The sequence below is a fragment of the Aotus nancymaae genome, unplaced genomic scaffold (assembly GCF_030222135.1).
Source record: "Aotus nancymaae isolate 86718 unplaced genomic scaffold, 86718_ANA_hifiasm-v0.15.2.pri h1tg000015l_0, whole genome shotgun sequence".
Lineage (NCBI taxonomy): Eukaryota > Metazoa > Chordata > Mammalia > Primates > Aotidae > Aotus > Aotus nancymaae.
This window is the reverse complement of record NW_026988426.1, coordinates 8,133,924-8,156,612: the sequence shown is the minus strand read 5'-3', so window position 1 is coordinate 8,156,612 and position 22,689 is coordinate 8,133,924.

Here is a 22,689-nt window from a genome sequence, read left to right as displayed (position 1 = left end):
CATGTCTCTGTCTCTGTCTGTGTCTCTGTATATATACTGACATGGTCCTAGACTGGGATCAAAATCAGACACACTTCTCCCTTCCAGTGTTAGACACACACACACACACACACACACACACACACACACACACACACACACACTCTTTTCTTATTTCAATATATCCTTTAGAAAAAAAATTAAAGCAAAGCTGTATATGCTACGTGAATGTTGATTTTTTAAGATGTAGTAGAGCTGGTAAATCATTCCTTTTTGTGACTTGGGGAGAAGTCAAATGGACAGAAGGTATTCTTTTTCACAGTTGCATATCTTTCTTGGTAAACCATCCCTGAGCTTACTGAACAGATTTTCTACCAATGAATATTTTGATTATTTCTTAGTTTTTGCTATTCAAAAACTTACTTTATATGTAGATGGACGTAACTATAGGATGGCTTCATACAAGAAGACTGGCAATTGTAGGTATGCTGGAAATTTTGGTTTCTATTGCCAAAATAATCACACCAATTTACATTACAAACAATAGTATATGAATGCCTGTCTCTACAGTATTATCAGGTTTTTTATAACTTTGCAAATCTGCTAAGTGAAAAACAAAATCACATTTTTGAGAATTTCTATTTTTATTGTGAGGAAAACTGAGCATCCTTTTGTATGTTAATACTGCTAATACTTCTTTTCTTTGGACTAGTTCATATTATTGGCTCATTTTTCTTTGGGTTGTTAATTTTGTTTTTCGATTTGCCAGCACTCTGAAAAATTAAGAAAATTAGTCCTTTATCTCTCATATCTGTTACAATTTTTTTTCTAATTTGATATTGATTAGTTGCAGTATTTTTCCTTGCAGAACTTCAAACATTTTAAATAGTCAAATCTGTCAGTCTTTTTTATGCCTTTTGGGTTTCATTTCTTCTTTAGAAAGCTCTTTTGTATGTCAAGATCACAAAAGCATTTCATCGCATTTCCTTTTAGTGATTTGTATGGTTTCTTCTAATTTTTCTTACATTTAATTCTTTAATCCATGTGGAGCTTTGCGTTACTTTTCTATTACTGCACAAGTTATCACAAACTTAGCAGCTTAAACTGACATGCATATATTATCTGTTTTTGTTTATCAAGAGTCTGGCCATAGCTTAACTAGGGCCTCTGCTTAGGGTTTCACAGGCTGTGACCAAGGTGATGGCCAGAACTGTGTTCTCATCAGAGGCTCAACTGGGGAAGGATCCACTTCCAGGCTCCCTCACTTTGTTGCCTGAATTCATTTTCTGATGCTGTAAGATTTATGACATCTTGCTTCATCAAAGCCAACAAAGGAGAGAAGGAGGGAAGGAAGAAGGAAAAGAGACAGAGTGTGTGTGTGAGAGACAGAGAAATGTTGAGCCTCTAGAAAAACAGGCAATATACTTTCACATAATCACATACATGTGCTCACTTACAACCCATAATCTTTGCTACATTCCAGTGGTTAGAAACAAGTCTCTGGTCCTGCCCACACTCAAAAGGATTACACAAAGGTATGAATACTAGGAGCTGGGAATCATAGGGACTGCTTTATAGACTATCACTCACCAATTTATTTTGGTAGAAGGAGTAAAATAGGGATATAAATTTTTTAGATGGTTAGCCACAAGTCTCAGTATCACTTATTAGATTATCTAACTTTTCCATACGATTAGAAATTTTACTTCTGTTTTCTCAGACAGAGACTTAAATATCACAAACTAGGTAATTTTTCCTTCTCTCATTTCATGTACACATCTGTGATATCAGAAATGCAGTTTGGCAGTCTCATATTCAGCTTATTGGGCATAAAAAGAACATCTATTCCCAGAGACAATCACTGTTATCAGTTTCTGTCACATTTATATAGATATAATATATAGTCTTTATTCATATTTATTCCTATATACATATCTAGCTATAAACAAAGGTTAAGGGAAAGAAAATGAAGGCAGGTTATTCATTATCTCATTCCTTTCCTCACAAGAGGTGCATATTCCCAGCAGGCCCCAGACAACCTCTGGCAAATTAAAGCATCTGTTAGAAAACACTAAATCAGTCAGCTTAGTCAAGAGCTTACACAAGTCATGCTAACAAATGAGCCAAACTCAGGACAAAATCGGGGGGAATTGGCTAAACAACAGGTAGACAAGAAATACCTCTGGGGACATGAGCATATTTCAAAGGAGAGGACATAGATAAAAAGGGATGGATTTTGGTAGGAAAACCACTGCTAGTAAATCCTATGTATGAGAACTACCATAATATTCACTTGTGCCTTTATGAGTAGGATGCTGTTGAGTTTGGTAAAATTAATACTTTCTGTGACTACTTTACATTTCATACTGGGGTCTGTAACCATCCATTAAAAGCAATGTCACTGTCTCTTAGAAGCAGGTGATGGAAAGAGAATAAGCATGTAATAGCCATGAGATTCCCTGAAAAAAAATGTGCATCATCTCCATTGTTGTGACAACCCATTCCCACTATGCTACAACCTTTATGAAAGAGGCTGCTTGTGCCCTGTGAATTAATGGAATTTTTGTATTATTTATTGTTAAATCACATATATATGTGTGCATATATATATTTAATGCAATAATAGCATGCTATGCACAATTTTCTGCACTTTGACTTTTTCACAGTACAGAAAAAAATATATATATACCTAACACACACCTATACACACACATATATATCATAGCATGGTTTCATATTAGCACTATACAACTGCCTCATATTTTTGCTTCATATTTTAATAGTTACGTAATATTGATCAGAGATAATATAATTTATGTAACCATCCCCTATTAAAGGCCATTTGGTCTATTTACCATCTTTTGCTTTTAGAATAATGCTTTAATAAATGACTTCAGACTTCACAACACCATTTTAATACATAATCCTTTTAGAGATTAATGAGAAATTATTTCTAACAAAATTTATGTTGTTTCTATCATGGATTGCCATCTGTCAAAAAGCAGTACTCTACAATTATCAAACTGAGGTACAAAGAAGAGGTCCACACTGATGGTCACTGGCAGAAACTAACATACAAACAGGTTGTATTTGGCTCACACCATTATTTTTCAAAGTGGAATGAATTGTCAGCATTAAAACCATCCATGTGTTGATGTAGTTTAGAGAAATCACAAGAAAATCAAGATATAGAGTGTCTCTTGAATAACTAAATACTTAGCATTTAGAGGTCAGACTAGCCATGTAAATAATAAGAGAGGAAGTATTTGAGGATAAGGCAATGGGGAGTAGTGGTGAGTGTGGCTCACATTCTTGCACAATAGTAGTTGCTGGAGGTGCATAAGAGCTCCTCAACTCAGATGTGAATGAGCTTCCTCAGTACACCACACAACCAAAATGGCGACCAAGATTGCTCCACGTCTTTGAAGTTGCAACAGTTAACATTTTTCATAACACATTCTGTCTTTTCTCTTCTACAGCAGAGTCAAGAAAAAAAAGTGAAATATTTTTTGTATTCAAATAATCTCATAATAGTGGGGAAAAGAAAACTAAGTCCATACTCACCACCACTCCCTAATGCCTTATACCCAGATGCTGCTTCTTTCATTTACATCAGAGTTTCCAATTGCATATTTAAAAGAAACAGACCTTCCCCAAAGTCAAACAGTGCAAAAGCTGCCTGTTATTTCTCTTTTCTCTTTATTTAATCCCCTCTCCATTTGTCAAATTCTTTGATGTTTTGACTGAAAAACATTATTTTTTAATACCATTTCTTAAAAAAAAAAAAAAATCCTGAGTCCGTCCAACAGGCTTTATGGCTAAAGTAGCTGGTCCGTTGATTGTGGAGGAAAAGCAGCTGGCAAAACTAATCAATGTTGGGCATTTGCATTTTTTTTCCTTTTTTATGGTCTCCCCTGGTGCTGGAAGATTGGTTTTCTGTGTTGGACAGAGAGCATGGAGAGCAGCTGCTGTCTCCTGGTCTAGTGCATAGTAAAGAAGAGTGCGTGGGGCAGAATTCATCTACCAAATATCCCAACAGGTTAACTAGTTCTGGAGTGAGGAAGTCACAGCTCTTGCTTTTGAAGGCTCTTTCTATTGAGTATAAAAGATTCTGTGTTTCTGAGAATAAAGAAGTTTCTCTTCAAATTCACTCTATATACTCTAGGCAGCAAGATGATGCTTCTTAAATATAATGATCTCCTACTGACGAGGTACTGACAAGAAAAAAATTAAATTCAAGATTAAACGAAAAAAATAAACATATGCATGATTCTGAAAACTGGCAGCAATATACTGTTCACTACAAGTTAGTAAGGGTTTTCTATCATCCAGGTATTGTGCCTAGTGCTATGTGTACATTATCTCATTTAATTCTCAACATGGAAAGGTAGGTGCTTGTTAACCCTGCTTTATAGATGTAGAAACTGAATATCAGAAAGGCACAGTGATTTCTGCAAGGCCTCTGAGACTGTAAATGACAGAGCTGGAATTCATCTAGGTCTTTCTGCCTCCCTTATGCCCTCATCTAAATCCCTGGAAAGCTTCTTTTGTAGAGCAAGCATTCTACAAAGAGGTTTGCATTGGATTCTCAACGAGAACCACTGGGTGTATTCTCTTTGGAATCTATAATGCTGCTGATGATAATCATTCAGGAAGGAACCTTTTGATCCTATCCTTTATATGATTTTTTTTCCTTCCACATATTATTCACAAGAAGCAAGCTATTGTCGGCCGCCCTCTCCTCAAACAACACACAATTGAAGTAGCTACCCCATGACCTCACTTCTAGTTTGAAAGGGTTTTTTGTTTTATTGGTCACTTTTCTTCCTGGCACTTCTAAGCTCTCCTTGATGTCCTAAAAAGTTAAGTCACTACTCACTAGCACTAGCTGCTGACAGCACACCATTCACTGTAACTCCTTGGCGAGGGGTCAGAGAGCCACATGCAACTCAGGTCACCTGTCCTATAATTTATGAAGCTTCAGGCTCTACATCTCCTTCTGTCCAAAGGTCTTTAGTTATATTACTGTTTTGATATATTTTTTAGTTTGCTTACAGTAAAATTCACTCTGTGGCATATAGTTCTATGAATTTTAACAAATGCATACAGTTGTATAAGAGTTTGGTCAGAAAACTACCACAATCAAGATACAGAATACTTCCTCCCCAAACCAGTTCCTCATTGTATCCCTTTGATGTCACCAGCCTCCAGCTCCTTACTCCCTCAGCCACTGGTTACTACTCTATATTCCCTATAAATGCATCTTTTTCCATAATGCCATGTAATATGTAATCATGCATTGCATATCCCTTTGCGTCTAGCTTCTTTCATTCAACATATGCATTTGAGTGTGCTGAATTGTACAGTTCAAATCATAAGTGTTGAAGGCGTTGAGAGCAGGAGGGCCATTAAGGAAACTTTGGTGTTGGTTCAAACAGTCTAGCATAGAATTCTTGGAGAACATACTCCATTAGTTTAAGCTAATTATAAGCTTGCTGCCTGCTATTTGTGATTGCATTTGAAATCTGTCCATATTTTTGTATGTATCAGTAGTCTTCTCCTTTTTACTGATGGGTAATATTCCACTGTATCGATGTCTCATAGATTGTTAATTCATGTGCCATGGAGGGACATTTGAGTTGTTTACAGTTTTTGATCATGATGATTAAAGCTGCTATAAACCTTTTTGCACAGGGCTTTTGTGAACCTAAGTTTTTATTTTATTTATGTAAATATCCAGGAATAGGATTTCTGGATCATATGGTAAATTTGTGTTTAATTTTATGAGAAACTGCCAATCTATTTTCCAAAGTGACTGTAACATTTTGCATTTTCAGTAGCATTAAATGAGAGTTTTAGTTTTTTTACATCCTTGTCAGCACTTGCTATTATCAGGTTTCTTTTTATTTTTGTTTTATTTAGCTATCCTAATAGGTGAGAATCTCATTATGGTTTTAATGCAATTCTCTAAATGACTAATGTTGAGTATCTTTTTATGTGTTTATTTTCCATTCATATATCTTCTCCGGTGAAGTGTCTTTCAAATCTTTTGCTTATTGTGGCTTCTGATTATACTTTTATAATTCAGGGATTAATTCCTTTTAAGTTGATCTTCCTTTCCAATTTAAATATCTCAAAAAAACAACACATTAAGCTTCTGTGAATCAGTGACATCTCATTATAAATTAGTTTTCACTCAAAAGACATAAGCACCTATTTATAACTTTTTGTCTTGGTACTATGAATGCAAAAATAAGCAAACACAGTCCACTTTCAAAGAGTCTTTGCTAGATAAATAGGAGATGTTTTACCAGAATAACCACACATGACTATAGTAAAAGGTGGAATATCATAAATGCTTTGTATGATTATATAAACAAATTGTTAGAGAGATTCCAGGGTGAGAGGGATGATATCTAATTGAGCATTTGGCCTTGATCGATAGATGCTATTTTGAAAAACAGAAATGTGAAGTGAGAAAAAATATTTCAGGCAAAGCTACAACATAAGAAAAAGTGAAAGACCTACAGCTAAAAACACACTTAGTGGTATAAACTGATTGCTTCTCCCTTAAAATTAGAGGCAAGACAAGAATGTCTGCTCTCATAACTTTCATTCGACATTACATTGGAGGTGTGAACCATAGAAATTAGACAATAAAAAGAAATAAAAGCCATGCATAATGGAAAGAAAGATGTAAAACTACCTCTGTTTGCATGTGATATGGTCCTGAGCATAGAAAAATCCTTAAAAGTTCACTAAAAAGCTTTTAGAGTTAATAAATGAGTTCAGCAAGGTTGCATGACACAAGATCAATACACCAAAATCAGTTAAATTTCCACACACTAGCAATGAGCAATACAAAAATAAAATTAATCAAGTAATTCTGCTTACGTAGTATCAAAAAGAATAAAATGCTCATAAATAAATTGAACCAAAGAAGTGCAAGATTTGTACACTGTGAGCTATAAACTATTATTGAAATAAATTTAATAACTAAATGAAGAGAGTTCCATGCTTATGGGTTGGAATATTTGATACTGTTAAAATGGCAATACTTCTGAAATTGGCCTACGGATTTGTTGGGGCTCAACGCAATACCCCAAAGTATGGTGCCTTGGCATGCTGAGTACGTTTTAACTGAGGAGATAGGAGACCCTCAAAAGCAAGAAGATCTCATATTCTTCCACTTTCCTGTCTCCCATTCCTCTTTCTCCTCCAAATCACATCATAAAACCTAGAAAGATCACTGGGTTACCCCTGAAAGTAGCTGATAAGCCCTTCCTAAGGCAGGTGTCCTACTCTCTACCCAGAGGAAAGGAGTGCTACACAAAGAGGACAAAAAGAATCTGAACAATAAGACATGCCAAAAAATTAAGTTAGACTTCTGCTGCAAACAATACATAAAAATTAATTTAAAATGAACTATAAGGCCTGAGTGTGAAACTATAAAACTCTAAGAAGAAAACACAGGTATAATTCTCCACGACCTTGAGTTCAGCAATATTTCCTTAGATATCACACTAAAAACATAAGCAAAAAGAGAAAAAAATTAGATGAAAAGGACTTCATCAAAATCATGAGATTTTATGCTTCAAAGTATACTATCAAGGAAAGGAAAAGATAATCCAAAGAAAAAGAAGATTTTGCAAATCACACATTTGTTAAAGGACTATATCCACAGTGAAAAACATTGTGGACATTTCTTAAGGTATTAAACAGAAATATACCATATGATCCAGCAATTCCACTTCTAGGTATCTGACCAAGAGAAATGGAAACTTTTGATAACACAAGGTCTTCACATGAAAGTTCACAGCAGCATTATACATAACAGCCAAAAATGGAAACAATTTGAATGCCCATCAACAAATAAATAGATAAATGAAATATGACATATCCATACAATGGAATACTATTCAGCAATAAAAAGTAATGCACAATGATACATGCTACAACATGGATAAATTTCCAAAACATTATGCTAAGTGAAAGAAGCCAGATATACTGTAGGAGTTTACTCATATGAAACAGCGTTGGGAACAGAGACTAACACTGAATGGGCATGATGGATCTCACTGCAAGTGTTATGACCATGATTGCACCACACACTAAAATTCTTAGAAATCATTTAATTGCAAAGCTCGAATGAGTTGGTTAATGTTATATGTAAAGTATACTTCAATAATGTCTTTAAAAATTGCTCTTAGAGAAGTGAACATTAAATCAACAGTTAGCAAACCTTGGGCAAGATATACAAAGCCATCTTCAGAAGGCAGAATGGCTCCCATTCAACAAGACTTGACTACAGTCAGACTAAATGTAGTAAGAAATCCATACAAAGAATGTGCCATCAGAATGGGGGTGGGGAGGTAGGTGGTCACTCTTGGGACAGTAAAGGGACGAAATGACCTTGGTTTATATGGGGATATTAGGGTTTCCATTACTCCTGGAATGAGGGCAGTGGTGGAGAGGAAGAGGGATGCTAAAATGATAGCAAAGAGTTAGCTGAATGACTCCCCATACACTGAGTTCAGGCACCGAATTCTGGAAAGCAATTGTCAGTTAGCTCCCATGAAGCTTTGCTGCAGGGTGATGATGCACAGACGTCACAGAGCAAGTCCTTCCAGACAGTGGCCTTGTTCTTTGTAAGTTAACAAGCTTAACATTCTTGGTACCACAGCAGTTTCTGCGGACCCTGTTAATGTTAATCCATCCCTGTAAAAACCAGGCTTCTGAGCTTATGGGGAAGAGAGCTGAGCTGGAGTATGGAGACATGCATTCTCCATACCAGATGTCCCCAGAGAACTGGTCTGAATGATCAGAGACCTCTCCAGTTGGTACCTTCTTTCCTGATGTGTGTTCCTAGACTGTAGTTTGCACAGCCCAGGGCAGGTCAGTAGAAGATACTGGATAAGAATATAAACTCTGGAATCAGAGCACCTAGGTTCAAAGTCTGTGCTACTGCTTACCGAGGTGTGTGACATTGGGCAAGTGACTTAATCTCTTAGCTTCAACTTTCTCATCTACAAAACACAGATACTAAGAGTACCAAGCTCACATGGCTATTAAAAGGATTAAGTGAGATCATGTGAAAAAATGGGTGTATTTACCCTGTACATACCAGGGACCATCAGTGGAAAAGGTGAGCACTTAGCACGGAGCGTGTTGCAGGGTAAACACTCAAACATGAGCTATTATTCCCAAAATGGCATTCTCACCATATATTTCTGTTTTTTAATTGATTTTCTTACAAGGAATGCATAGCATTTCAGTTCATAATCAGAAAACAATATTATTCAAAAAATGTGAAATATGATTTGTGTTCCTCCAGGAGGGAAAAGAAAGAAGAATAAAAAAAAAGAGATGGAGGAAAGAAGAAGAAAAGAAGGAAGGATCCAAAGATGCAAGTATGGGACATTTTAGAGAGCAGAACGGTGCATTTTGGCTTTCCTGTCTGATATAAGCCATATGGTGACTGCATTCAAAACAGCCCTAGCAAGATATTTTCATGGAGTTATTTTACCACTGTGTATTCCACACTTCATCTTTGCAGGAAAACGGATGGATTTACTCTGCACGTAGCAGGGGACAGTCTGTGGAAAGAGGTGAGAAGGACAATACAATAGCAAAAGTGAGACGTGATGAAGAGTGAAAGGTAGCAATGTCCCCTTCTGCAAATTCCTCTCTATTCTCTCAGCATTGGAATCTAAGTCTGAAGTTTTAGACAAGGCTCAGGCACAGCTTAAACCGTAGATGCAGCTCCCCTCTCCAGTCCCAAAGGCTCCCAGTCAGCCCTAGGCATTGTGTAGGGAGCTTCCAAATGCCTACTCAAGGTTTAATTAATTTTCTGCAAAAAAATGATTGGTTGACATGACAGCAATAAACATCAAATTCCATTAATTAATACTGAGACATCAGTGTCCGCGCTGCTTCTCAATTACACATTCAAAGACAGCCACCCTTATGCTGGCATAAATTTGGTCGTGAAGTCCAGTAAGGGCTGTTAAAATGGAAAGAGGACCAAGGGGAGGGAGGGGAAGAGGGGTGGCATCTGTTCTTATGCAGAGATAATCAGCTTGGAGGAATTCACTCTCCAAAGCTCACTCCCCAGAGAAGAGTTTAAGAGACCTAGATGAAAGGATTTCAATTTGGTTGGGTGAGGCATTTTCATTTTGCTGATGGCCTGGAAGGGAACTATCAGCTTGATGAAAACAGAGTTTCCCTCGGGTTCTAAAACATACTCTTCAAACTGGCTCCCCTCCCATTGTTCTTTCTTTCTCTCTCTCTTTTTTTCTGAGCTACAGTCATCTCCAAATTCATGTTAATTCAGAAGAGAGTCAAAGGGGAACAAAAAGCAATCTTTGCTTCTTCCAGTTAAGGAAAAAACTCTAAAGGGAACGTGGCTCCCATCAGGCACATGCTTTAGGGCCTGGAGACAAAGTAAAATGTTCTCATGCACACATGAAGGGTTAGGTCATGGAGATAAAGCAATGTGATTAAATCTTGATAGATTTTTGTTTTAAGAGTGCAAAGGAAAAAAAATGGCTTTGTTTGCCTGGTTACAAAGACTGCTGTTAGTAATCCCTGCTTCATCAGCATCTTGATAAGCATATTTTCCCTCCTAGGACTAAGGCACCAAGGAAGAATCTATTTGAGGCCATCTCTGGCCCATTTCCACATGGTGGCTCCATCCCTGCCCCTTCATAGGCTTTGCCTTGGGAAGCAGCGGTTTCATTATTCCAGCAATTTTATGATAATCGTTTGTGACTTCAATTTAGAAATTATAAAAATAAAACCCTAGCCCCACCCAGACTCAGAGGACAATAGGCAAAGTTGATCATTGTTACATTTCTTCCATACCGCCATTGGGTAGTAGTATTTCCTTATTAATAATGATCTTTAATAATATATAATTAATAATGATTTTTTTATAATTAAAAGATCATTAATAATAATTAATGATCTTTTCCACTTTAAGGACGGAGAGATAAAGACCCAAAAACTGAAGCAATTTGCCCAAGGTCACTCTCCAGGTGGGTTACAGGTCCCTAACAGATACTGAGTGTTCAGAACAAGGGAGCAACAGAAATGGGTGGGCTGAAACAAGAACATGCCTGCTGCACGCTCCAGCTCAGCCTGGAGGCTCCAGGTGCGGAGGTTGGTGGAGTTAAGATAGGGAGGACTCTTTAATACTATTTATTTCTGTCACCATTTTCCTAAAGGTTGGTAAGAAGGTGACTGTTCTAGACTAAAAAGTATGGAGCTGCACAGAGAGAAATTAAATGGTAGAGGTCAGGATGTAATGATTTTGGATTCAGATGTACTCTGGCAACAAAAAAAGAATGAAGAGAAAAGAAAAGGCCAATCTGACACAAAGGTTTGGACCTAATGCTGAGAAAGGAGTCAAAATATTTCATCCTATTCCTAGGTCCCATCACTGACTTGCAGAACAATCTTGATCATCTTGCTTAATGTCTCTAATCCACAACCTCTCATTTGTTTTAGGATGCTCTGTTAAACCTGCTCTGTGGTCAGGGTTGGGATGGGATAAGAACCAAACAGCATTTGTTCAGCAGAAAACTCCATTCATTTACAAAGACCTACACACGGGATGGAAGTTAGGTATCCACTACTCGGAGAATAATGGCTAAGGCTAATGAACTTTTAATACATCCCAGGCACTAGGCTACATACTTGGCAAACTAGCCCATTCAATCTTTACAAATATCCTGTGAAATAAGTACTAGCATTGCTCTAGGTTGCAAGATGAGGAAACTGAGGCTCAGAGATGTTAAGATTCTTGCCTGAGAGTTTCACAAGTAGATGGTTGAGCTAAAAAAATTTTTTTGTCTAATTCTGGAGCTCACGCACTCACACCCTAGGCCATTCTACATGGCAAAATCACTCCAGTGTAATTCAGAAAAACCATCGCTCGCCACCATTGAACACAAGATGAAAAACATCAAATGGGAGCAAACACATGCAAAAAGAAAACAATTTCTGGCTCTAAACAACCTCCTATTTCCCCCGATCAGTACATTTTTAATCCTGTGTCTCAGATGAGAGTCTACAGGGAAAGAAGGCAAGTAGAGAGGTTTGGGGCGGACACAGCCCTGAAACATCCTGATCACTCTACAAATCTGCACGTGACTCCCTCTGCTTGACTTCATTCCAAACAAATCCATTAAAAGCACCATCTTAATGAATATTTTATACAGTTATGACATAGTGAGTCCCGTTTAGGAGGGGCTCATACTAAAGGCTGAGACAATGAACTACTCAAATAGCCAACTAATCAGCAAGGCCAACAGAAATCTGGTCAAGGGGCACAAAAGTTTTACACAGAGGAAAAAGTGAGAGCCATATACTCTCTTCTTGCTGGTTAAAGATTAAAAACAGAACAAACAAACAAAAAACTCTACCTACCGTGTTCAAATACTGCCAGCCATTAGGAAAAGTTACCCATTTGAGTAATTCATTTGTTTTCCTTGGCCCCATCATGGCTTCTGAAGAAAGTCAATGTACATATTTGCTTGTTTTTGTTAAATTAGGTTCTAACTTTCAGCTCTTAGTAAACATGCACATACACTCAAACACACACACACATGCATTTACCTATTTCCCCTAGAAACGAAGCGGAGTCAAGGAGAGAATCCTCAGGGACAAATTCAGTGATGTCCCAGGTGCTGTTTCCCCAAGTCTTGCCCCTGATGCAGGAGAACCTGGTGTGATTCAAAGACTTTGGAGGAGAAAAAAGGCTGATCCTACCTCCCAGAGAGTAAATCGGTGGCCTGGGTGTCAGTGCACCTGTGGATGGATTCTGTCTGCTCTGCCAGTCTTGACTTCCCTACTGTTTTCATTGTTGTTGCTGTTGTTGTTGTTTACTTGAGGCATAGTTTCACTCTGTGGTCCAGGCTGGAGTGCAATGGTACAATCTCAGCCCACTGTAACCTCCGCTTCCCAGGTTCAAGTGATTCTCCTGCCTCAGCCTCCCAAGTAGAGGGGACTACAGGTGTCCACCACCATGCCCAGCTAATTTTTTGTATTTTTAGTAGACACTGGGTTTCTCCATGTGGGCCAGGCTGGTCTCTAACTCCTGACTTTAGGTGATCCACCCCTGCCTTGGCCTCCCAAAGTCCTGGGATTACAGATGTGAGCCATCATGCCCGGCCTTGCCTACAGTTTTTAAGAAATTTGAATTCATTGTTAATATTTAAAAATGTAGAGATTTTACAAACTTTTCTAGGTTTCTGAGTTCTCTTGAAAGATGAAGAGACCTGGGCCGGGCACGGTGGCTCACGCCTATAATCCCAGCACTTTGGGAGGCGGAGACTGGTGGATCACGAGGTCAAGAGATCGAGACCATCCTGGTCAACATGGTGAAACCCCATCTCTACTAAAAATACAAAAAAATTAGCTGGGCATGGTGGCGCAAGCCTGTAGTTCCAGCTACTCGGGAGGCTGAGGCAGGAGAATTGCTTGAACCCAGGAGGTGGAGGTTGTGGTGAGCCGAGATCACGCCATTGCACTCCAGCCTGGGTAACAAGGGCGAAACTCCGTCTCAAAAAAAAGAAAGATGAAGAGACCTGACTGACATCACAGAGTCTAATTTTCTGCACAGCCACAGTCAGCTGGAGCCAAGTTGTAGCTGAAGAAGAGCTGGGACACCCAGTTCCCAGCCCCCACTGTGTTTCCACAAACAGAAAGACAGGATCCATTGGCATTTGTCACTACCCTTGTGCGGCTGTTTTCCTTAGAGTTAAAAGGAGAGCACGGCATTTTTGTATCCACATCTCCATCTAAAGTGGGAAAATGAATGACAGATTAGGACAACCATGTATTTAAAGAAAAAGGAGAGGAAACCATAAGCCTAATTCTGTGGGGGAGTAAAGACTGTATTTGTATTAGATTTAAAGTAAGGTTCTCACCTGGTCCCTGTGGGCATTTGAGATTGACACCCTGGTCTAAAATTGTTGAGGATATCTGGAAATTGGTCTTTAGGCTCCATTTTCATTCCCATAATTCCAGGTGGCTTCCTCAGTACTTGGCCCAGTGCCAGGCATATAGGAGATGTGCCGAAAAATAAAATACATAATGAACTAAAATTACATTGCATTCTTTCCCCCTTTTCATTTGAACAGATTTCTGGGTACCACCTACTCCACAGTACCATCCTCCTTTCTTGCTGATTTAAGAATCCTTTTAGAGCCTTTTCTGCTATCTATAAAGCTTTATTTTAGGACCAATCAGATTGGAAACAGCCTGATAATGGGATCACATAGAGACTTTAGTGACTGGTTTGATAAAGTATTCACTTGGAGACCAGCCAAACTTAGATTTAAATTCCAGCTTTGCTGCTCACTGTCTTAGTCTGCATTTCCCAAGAGCAGAGCCTGAGATAAAGATGTGTGTGGAGGTGGCTTATTAAAGAAAGTGATCTGGAATAAGGGCCAGAGAAGCGAAGAGGAGAAAAGCAAAAAGCAATGCAAGGAAGCCTGAACTGATGCAGGCAATTGGTTAACTCACACAGGAGCTTCTAAGGAGCCTTCTGGAATGTGTGTGGGATCCATCCACCAGCAACAATGGCCTTTGCCAGCTCCTGCCCACAGCCCCAGGGTATATCAATACACCCATGCAACCAAAGGAAGCTAGAGAAAGTGGCAAGGCCAATAAGAGGTGAAGTGCTGTGCAAAAGGGGTCCTATACAATGACCTTAGTCACATTACTTCTCTCTCAAAACTTCAGTTTCTCCATCTGTGAAAGGGGATAACATTAGTGCTTCCCTTTTAGAGATGAAGGGAGGAGGTAATGAAATAATCCATGTAAAGCCTAATAAAATGCATAGTACATAGCACATGGTAATATATGGCAACTTCTAATATTCTAAGAACTGTGCATCCCGGAGAACTTTATCCAAGAGCTTTCAGAAGTAATCAATGAGGAGGATCCAAGATGGCCAAACAGGAACAGCTCTGGAGTGTAGTAAACTACAGTCAGAGATTACTACAAACAACTCTATGCACATAAACCAGTAAAGCTGGAAAAAATGGATAAATTCCTGGACACTTGCATCCTCCCAAGCCTAAACCAGGAAGAAGTTGAAACCTTGAACAGACCAATAACAAGGGCTGAAGTTGAGGCAACAGTTAAGTCTACCAACCAAAAAAAGTTCAGGTTCAGATGGGTTCACAGCTGAACTCTACCAGACATACAAAGAGGACCTAGTACCATTCTTTCTGAAACTATTCCAAACAATACAAAAAGAGGGAATCCTTCCCAAATCATTTTATGACACCAATATCATCCTCATACCAAAACCCGGCAGAGACTCAACAAAAAAGAGAAAATTTCATGCCAATATCCATGATGAACATAAATACAAAAATCTTCAATAAAATACTGGCAAACTGATTGTAACAGCACATCGAAAAGCTTATCCATCACAATCAAGTAGGCTTCAATCCAGGGATGCAAAGCTGGCTCAACATACACAAATCTATAAACGTAATTCATCACATAAATAGGACCAAAGACAAAAACCACATGATTATCTCAATTGATGCAGAGAAGGCCTTTGACAAAATTCAGCAGCCCTTTATGCTAAAAACTCTCAATAAACTAGGTATTGACGGAACGTATCTCAAAATAATAAAAGCTATTTATGACAAACCAACAGCCAATATCATACTGAATGGGCAAAAACTGGAAGCATTCCCTTTGAAATCCGGCACTAGACAAGGATGCCCTCTCTCACCACTCCTATTCAATAAAGTATTGGAATTTCTAGCCAGAGCAATTAGGCAAGAAAAAAAAATTAACTGTATTCAATTAGGAAAAGAGGAAGTCAAATTGTCTCTATTTGTAGATGACATGATTGTATATTTACAAGACCCTATCATCTCAGCCCAAAATCTCCTTAAACTGATAAGCAACTTCAGCAAAGTCTCAGGATACAAAATCAATGTGCAGAAATCACAAGCATTTCTATACACCAATAACAGACTAACGGAGAGCCAAATCGTGAGTGAACTCCCATTCACAATTGCTACAAAGAGAATAAAATACCTAGGAATACAACTAACAAAGGATGTAAAGGACCTCTTCAAGGAGAACTACAAACTACTGCTCAATGAAATAAGAGAGGACACAAACAAATGGAGAAACATTCCATGCTCATGGTTAGGAAGAATCAATATGGTGAAAATGGCCATACTGACCAAAGTAATTTATAGATTCAATGGTATCCCCATCAAGCTACCAATGACCTTCTTCACAGAACTGGAAAAAAACACCCTAAACTTTATATGGAACCAAAAGAGAGTCAGCATAGCCAAGACAATCCTAAGCAAAAAGAACAAAGCCGGAGGCAACATGCTACCTGATTTCAAACTATACTACAAAGCTACAGTAATCAAAACAGCATGGTACTGGTACCAAAACAGAGATACAGACAATTGAAACAGAACAGAGGCTTTGGAGGCAACACTACACATCTACAACCACCTGATCTTTAGCAAACTTGACAAAAACAAGCAATGGGGAAGGAATCCCTTGTTTAATAAATGGTGTTGGGAAAACTGGCTAGCATGTGCAGAAAACAGAAATTGGACCCCTTCCTGACACCATATACTAAAATTAACTACAGATGGATTAAAGATTTAAACATAAGACCTAACATCATAAAAACCCTAGAAGAAAACCTAGGCAAAACCATTCAGGACATAGGCATAGGCAAGGACTTCATGACTAAAATACCAAAATCATTGGCAACAAAAGCCAAAATAGACAAATGGGATCTAATTAAACTCCAGAGCTTCTGCACAGCAAAAGAAACAGTCATTAGAGTGAACCAACAACCAACAGAATGGGAAAAAATTTTTGCAATCTACCATCTGACAAAGGGCTAACATACAGAATCTACAAAGAACTAAAACAGATTTACAAGAAAAAAACAAACAAATCCATTAAAAGTTGGAGAAGGATATGAACAGTTTTCAAAAGAAGACATTTATGAGGCCAAGAAACATATGAAAAAATGCTCATCATCACTGATTATTAGTGAAATGCAAATCAAAACCACATTGAGATACCACCTCATCCCAGTTAGAATGGTGATCATTACAAATCTAGAGACAACAGATGCTGGAGAGGATGTGGAGAAATAGAAATACTTTTACACTGTTGGTGAGAGTGTAAACTAATTCAACTATTGTGGAAGACAGTGCGGCGCTTCCTCAAGGACCTAGAAATAGAAATTCCATTAGAACCAGCAATCCCATTACTGGGTATATACCCAAAGGATTACAAATCATTCTATTATAAAGACACATGCACATGTATGTTTATAGCAGCACTGTTTACAATAGCAAAGACCTGGAACCAACCCAAATGCCCATCGATGATAGACTGTACAAGGAAAATGTGGCACATATACACCATGGAATACTATGCAACCATAAAAAAGGATGAGTTTGGGTCCTTTGTAGGGACATGGATGAATCTGGAAACCATCATTCTCAGCAAACTGACACAAGAACAGAAAATCAAACACCACATGTTCTCACTCATAGGCGGGTGTTGAATAAGAACACATGGACACAGGGAGGGGAGCATCACACACTGGGGTCTGTTGGGAGCAGGGTCAGGGGAAGGACAGTGAGGGGGTCGGGAGGTTAGGGAGGGATAACATGGGGAGAAATGCCAGATGTAGGTGACAGAGGGATGGAGGCAGCAAACCACACTGCCATGTGTGTACATATGCAACGATCCTGCATGATCTGCGCATGTACCCCAGAACTTAAAGTACAATAAAAATAAATAAAAAATAAAAAAGAAATAATCAATGAAAGTGAACAACAGTAATTAAATCTCAGCATTCACCTAACAGGAGAGGGTAAACTGGCTGCTACTAAGCCAATTCTGTCTCATAAACATGTGTTCTTTTTCCCCCTCCACACACTATATATACATATATGTATATCACATATAATATATATGTAATATATATTTTTAACAGAAATTTATTTGTTGCCAAAACTTAAAATTCATAAAATGTCACATAAAATAAGATTTCTAGCTTAACCTTGACAAATAGAAAGATTTGGCCCCACCGGGCTGGTATTCCCACAGTCAGCTAGAGTTTAGCACTGGTGACCCTTTCAGATGGGGCATATCTTCTCCAATTATCCACCATCCCTCCGTGTCTGCTTCACCCATTCACAACCTATCTGCCCCCATGGACATTTGCATTTGAAACCCATAGTCTGATCCTTAACCTAGAAAAAGAGGGTCCCTGGAAACTCAGCCAGGACCCAGGGAAAGAAAATGCCTGGAAACAACAAGGCTTTGTTTTCCAGTGAGAAAGCTGAAGAGCCACTGAGGGCGGTGGCACTCAATGTCCCTGTGATGGAGAGCTAAGCGGATCCTGCTGAGGTGAGAGTGTGTGGTTCCAGCGAGGCTGGCTATTACCAACCTGAGGCTGAGGTCACCCCAGCTGCTCCTGGCGCCTGCAACTCTGTTTATTTCATTCTGGTTCATACCAGAGATTTATTTTTATGAACAGTGAACATTTTTTGTAACATTCCCTCATTTAACCTTCATTATCAAAGTCTCTGCCCAAAGCCCATATAAGCACCATTATTGCCCATATAACATTTTCCAACATAAACCATTTAAGGCATTTTTTTCCATTTTTATTTATTTCTCTTCTGTTACATTTCATTTGAAATGTGCATGGGGGAGAATGTGTCTTGTTTTTATGTTGTCTCATACAGACCATAAGCCCTAATGGTGGGGGCTGCCTATTTCAGAGGTTAATAAGCGATGGGGACATTCATCATATGGAGCAAACAACCAGGATATGCTGGCCTCTTAAAAAAGTACTAGAAAGGAGTTGTGTATGACTGAGGAAATCGAAAGGAAAACAACCCAGCTTCTTTGTGTCTTCTGAAAGCCAAGAAAACAAGAAGCATGGTGGCTCCAGAACAGGAAGCTGGGAGGATTAGGAGCACAGTGCTGCAGGCTTGCCCCTCAGATCACCCATTAATAAGCAGATTCTCCATGGAGGCTGACAGTATGTTATGTATCCCTGAATCCTCCATACCTGGCCAGTGTCTGGTGCACAGTGGGTAATTAAACAGTTTATACCATGGATCTTAGAAACTCAACTGACATAAGCAAAAATGGTAATATATTGGCTCAGATAGTTGGAAAGTTCAACATCTTCAGGGATAGCTGTATGCAAAAACTGAAACAGTGTCTGCTATGATCTGAATGTGTTCCCCAAAATCCATGTACTGAAATGTAATCTGCATTGTGGTATTAAGAGGTAGGGCATCACGAGGGCCCCACTCTCATGAAGGGAGTAGTGCCTTATCAAAGGGCCAGACGCAACTAAGCAACTAGCTTAGGCCTTTTTTACTCTTCTGCTCTTTGGCCATGAAGGGACATAGATTTTGTCTCCTTTTTGCTCTTTTACCCTTTGTCATGTGAGGATGCCACCATGAGGAGACACCGTGGATGGATGCCAGGCCCTCACCAAACAGCAAATCTTACGGCACCTTTGTCTTGGATACCCTGGCCTCTGGAACTGTGAGAAATAAATTCCTATTGTTTGGAAATTATCCAGGCTCAGGTATTTTGTTGTAACAGCAGAAACAGATAAAGGCAGCGTCTTTAGTTTCTCTGCCTCTGTCTCTCCAAAATATGCACTCTTCTTTCCTCTCTGTTAATTTTACTCTAAGCAGCCTTTCTTCTTTGGGTAGTCAGATGTTCATCAAGAAGCTCTATGCTTACATTCCTACAAATTCAATAACACCAATGATAGTGTAAGAAAGGAAGGAAAGAAGGGAGGGAGGAAAAAAGCATGTAAGAAGGGAGGGAAAGAATAAGTCTTTTCTGCCAGCATTTTCAACAAAGATCCTCATATCAATCATCTCAATAGCCCAGTTTGGATCCTTGAACAAAAGACTATGGTCAGAAGTAAGAAATGCATTCGTTTGAAGGTAAGCCAAGGGTTAGCCTACCCTCCCCACAGGGGCTGAGACTGGGAAAGGTGAAATGCATTTTGTGTGGCCATAAGCAGCAGACACCCACCACAAAAATGTTCACTGTTCATTAAAATAAATCTCTGGTATGAACCAGAATGAAATAAGGGTGGATGACACTATTGTTCAAAGACAACAGCCAGCTAAGAAAACTCACAAAGTCAATTTAATTCATTGCCACAAACACTACTTCCTCTTACTATGTGTTAAGATTGGGCTAAGGCCTGAGAAGGCAAAGCTGCAAAGCCATTGACAATGATCTTGACAAATGTAATGCCTGGTAGACGACACAGCTAACAAATCTTTAGGAAACCTTGTGCTGGAAAAAAGCAGTAGGAGTATGTGCAAGGTGCAAGGGAACTTCATCTCTTAGGAATTCTGGGAGCCAGTGTGAAATATACACCTTCAAATTATTAAACAAGCAATGGTGGTGGTGATGGTGAAGAAACTGGGGTACTTACATATGAATCCTGTTGATCGTTGGCTAAGGACTGCTGGAGAATAAGGGTGTAATTCCCCAGACCTGCCGTATATGTGGACACAGTGGACTTCCAAGTTTCCAAGGGGAGGGGAGAGGAAGGAAAGGGAAGAGAGTGGAAAAGAGGTAGAAGAGGGGAGGGGAGGGGAAGGGAGGGGAGGGAAGGAGGAAATTGGACCAGCAAATCCCTGAAGACCTAACCAACTCTAAAATCCTAAGAGGCAAGATGTAGTCTAGCAATTTGTATTTTATACTTCCACAATGGTTTGTCTCAATTTTAAAGCAATCTAAAAATGCATGGGAAATGGGTGTGTGGTAGGAGGTGGAGGAGGCTGGAAGAGTAAGAAGGTTAACGATTTTGTGGTAGGAAATCCAGGACTCCACACAAAAATGCATTCATCATAACAGCCTAACTTGTTTATAAAGGATCTGTTTACTTTTAACCCTACAATCTTGGTCCCTGCACTTTCAAGGTAGGATAATTACAGACTATGGGCCATGGTAAGAGGACCCTCAAGGCTGTGGTTTCCGGGAACAGAGAAGGCCACAAGATGGTTGTGCTCCTGACCAAGGGCTCTTCCCTTTGTGTACAGCCAGTGTCAGAAACTGAGAGGTAGATGCAGTAAACCAGGCTTCATAGAAAATATTAATTTCTTTTCTCTAAGGGCTTAGTTCCACATCACATTAGTACTTTCAAAGCTTCTACACAGCCCAATGAGGTTAGTTATATTTGCTTATATTATTTTTAGCATTTCCTACTTTTGGAAGTGTTTTACTGACAGCTAAATAGACAGGACCCCAGAATATTATGCAACAGGCCCATGGTCTACAGATTCAGAGTAAAGCTCCCCATTCCAATAAAACCTTGTTCCCCAGAAATCTGCCTATAAAGCAGAAACTCCCTGTGAACCCACACTGGGCCCTGTACGGAGCATGTGAGTTCCCAGGGAGAGATTTATCTTCTTCTCGTTTCCTAAGATGTGTTCTGATCAATCAGATTTGTCTAGTTATTTTCCTTCCCTTATATATGAATTGTGTTGCTCATTGGCTAAGCTCTGCTGGAGGATTCTTTTTACTTTCCATAGAGCACCACTGTCGTTGTTTCTAAAGGAAGTGCAGGAAGTGCATTTGATTGCAAAGGATGGAGCATTTAAAGTGGGAAGTCTGGGGAATGATTTTTAAAAATCCCACAAAAAGACATTAGTGTGTTTTTATTAGTCATATTAGTGTTCCTATTTTATCACTCACATTAGTGTTCCTATTTTACAGATTAGGAAACTGATTACATCTTCTTTTTAAAAAATATTATACAGAAAAAAATGCTAAAAATAACAATTCTAACTACTACTTCTGTGACTATTGTTACTACGATTAATATTAATAATGCAGTATAAGCAATCATGGCTGGACATGGTGGCTCATGCCTGTAATCCCAGCACTTTCGGAGGCCGAGGCAGGCAGATCACCTGAGGTCAGGAGTTCAAGACCAGCCTGGCTAACATGGTGAAACCCTGTCTCTACTAAAAATTCAAAAATAAGCTGGGTGTGGTAGCACGTGCCTGTAATCCCAGCTACCTTGGGAGGCTGAGGCTGAAGAATCACTTGAACCCAGGAGGTGGAGGTTGCAGTGAGCTGAGATCGCACCATTGCACTCCAGCCTGGGTGACAGAGCAAGACTCCATCTCAAAAAACAATAAGGCTGGGCTCAGTGGCTCAGGCCTGTAATCCCAGCACTTTGGGAGGCCGAGGTGGGTGGATCAAGAGGTCAAGAATTCAAGACCAGCCTGGCCAAGATGCTGAAACCCCGTCTCTACTAAAAATATAAAAATTAGCAGGGCTTGGAGGCGGGCACCTGTAATCCCAGCTACTCGGGGGGTGCTGAGGCAGGGAATTGCTTGAACCCAGGAGGCAGAGGTTGCAGTGAGCCAAGACTACACCACTGCACTCCAGCCTGGGTGACAGAGAGATTCTGTCTCAAAATAATAATAATAATAATAATAATAATAATCAATCAATCATTAATTAGGTAGTTAATTTAATCATCTTTAGTTTATTGAAATATTGTTGAACACTCAAATTCAAAATAGTGCTAGATATTATTGATTAAAATAAGAGAAACAGGAAATTATAGTCAGCTATATCCAAACAGTATTAGGGCATAAGACAGTACCTTGGGAACAACAG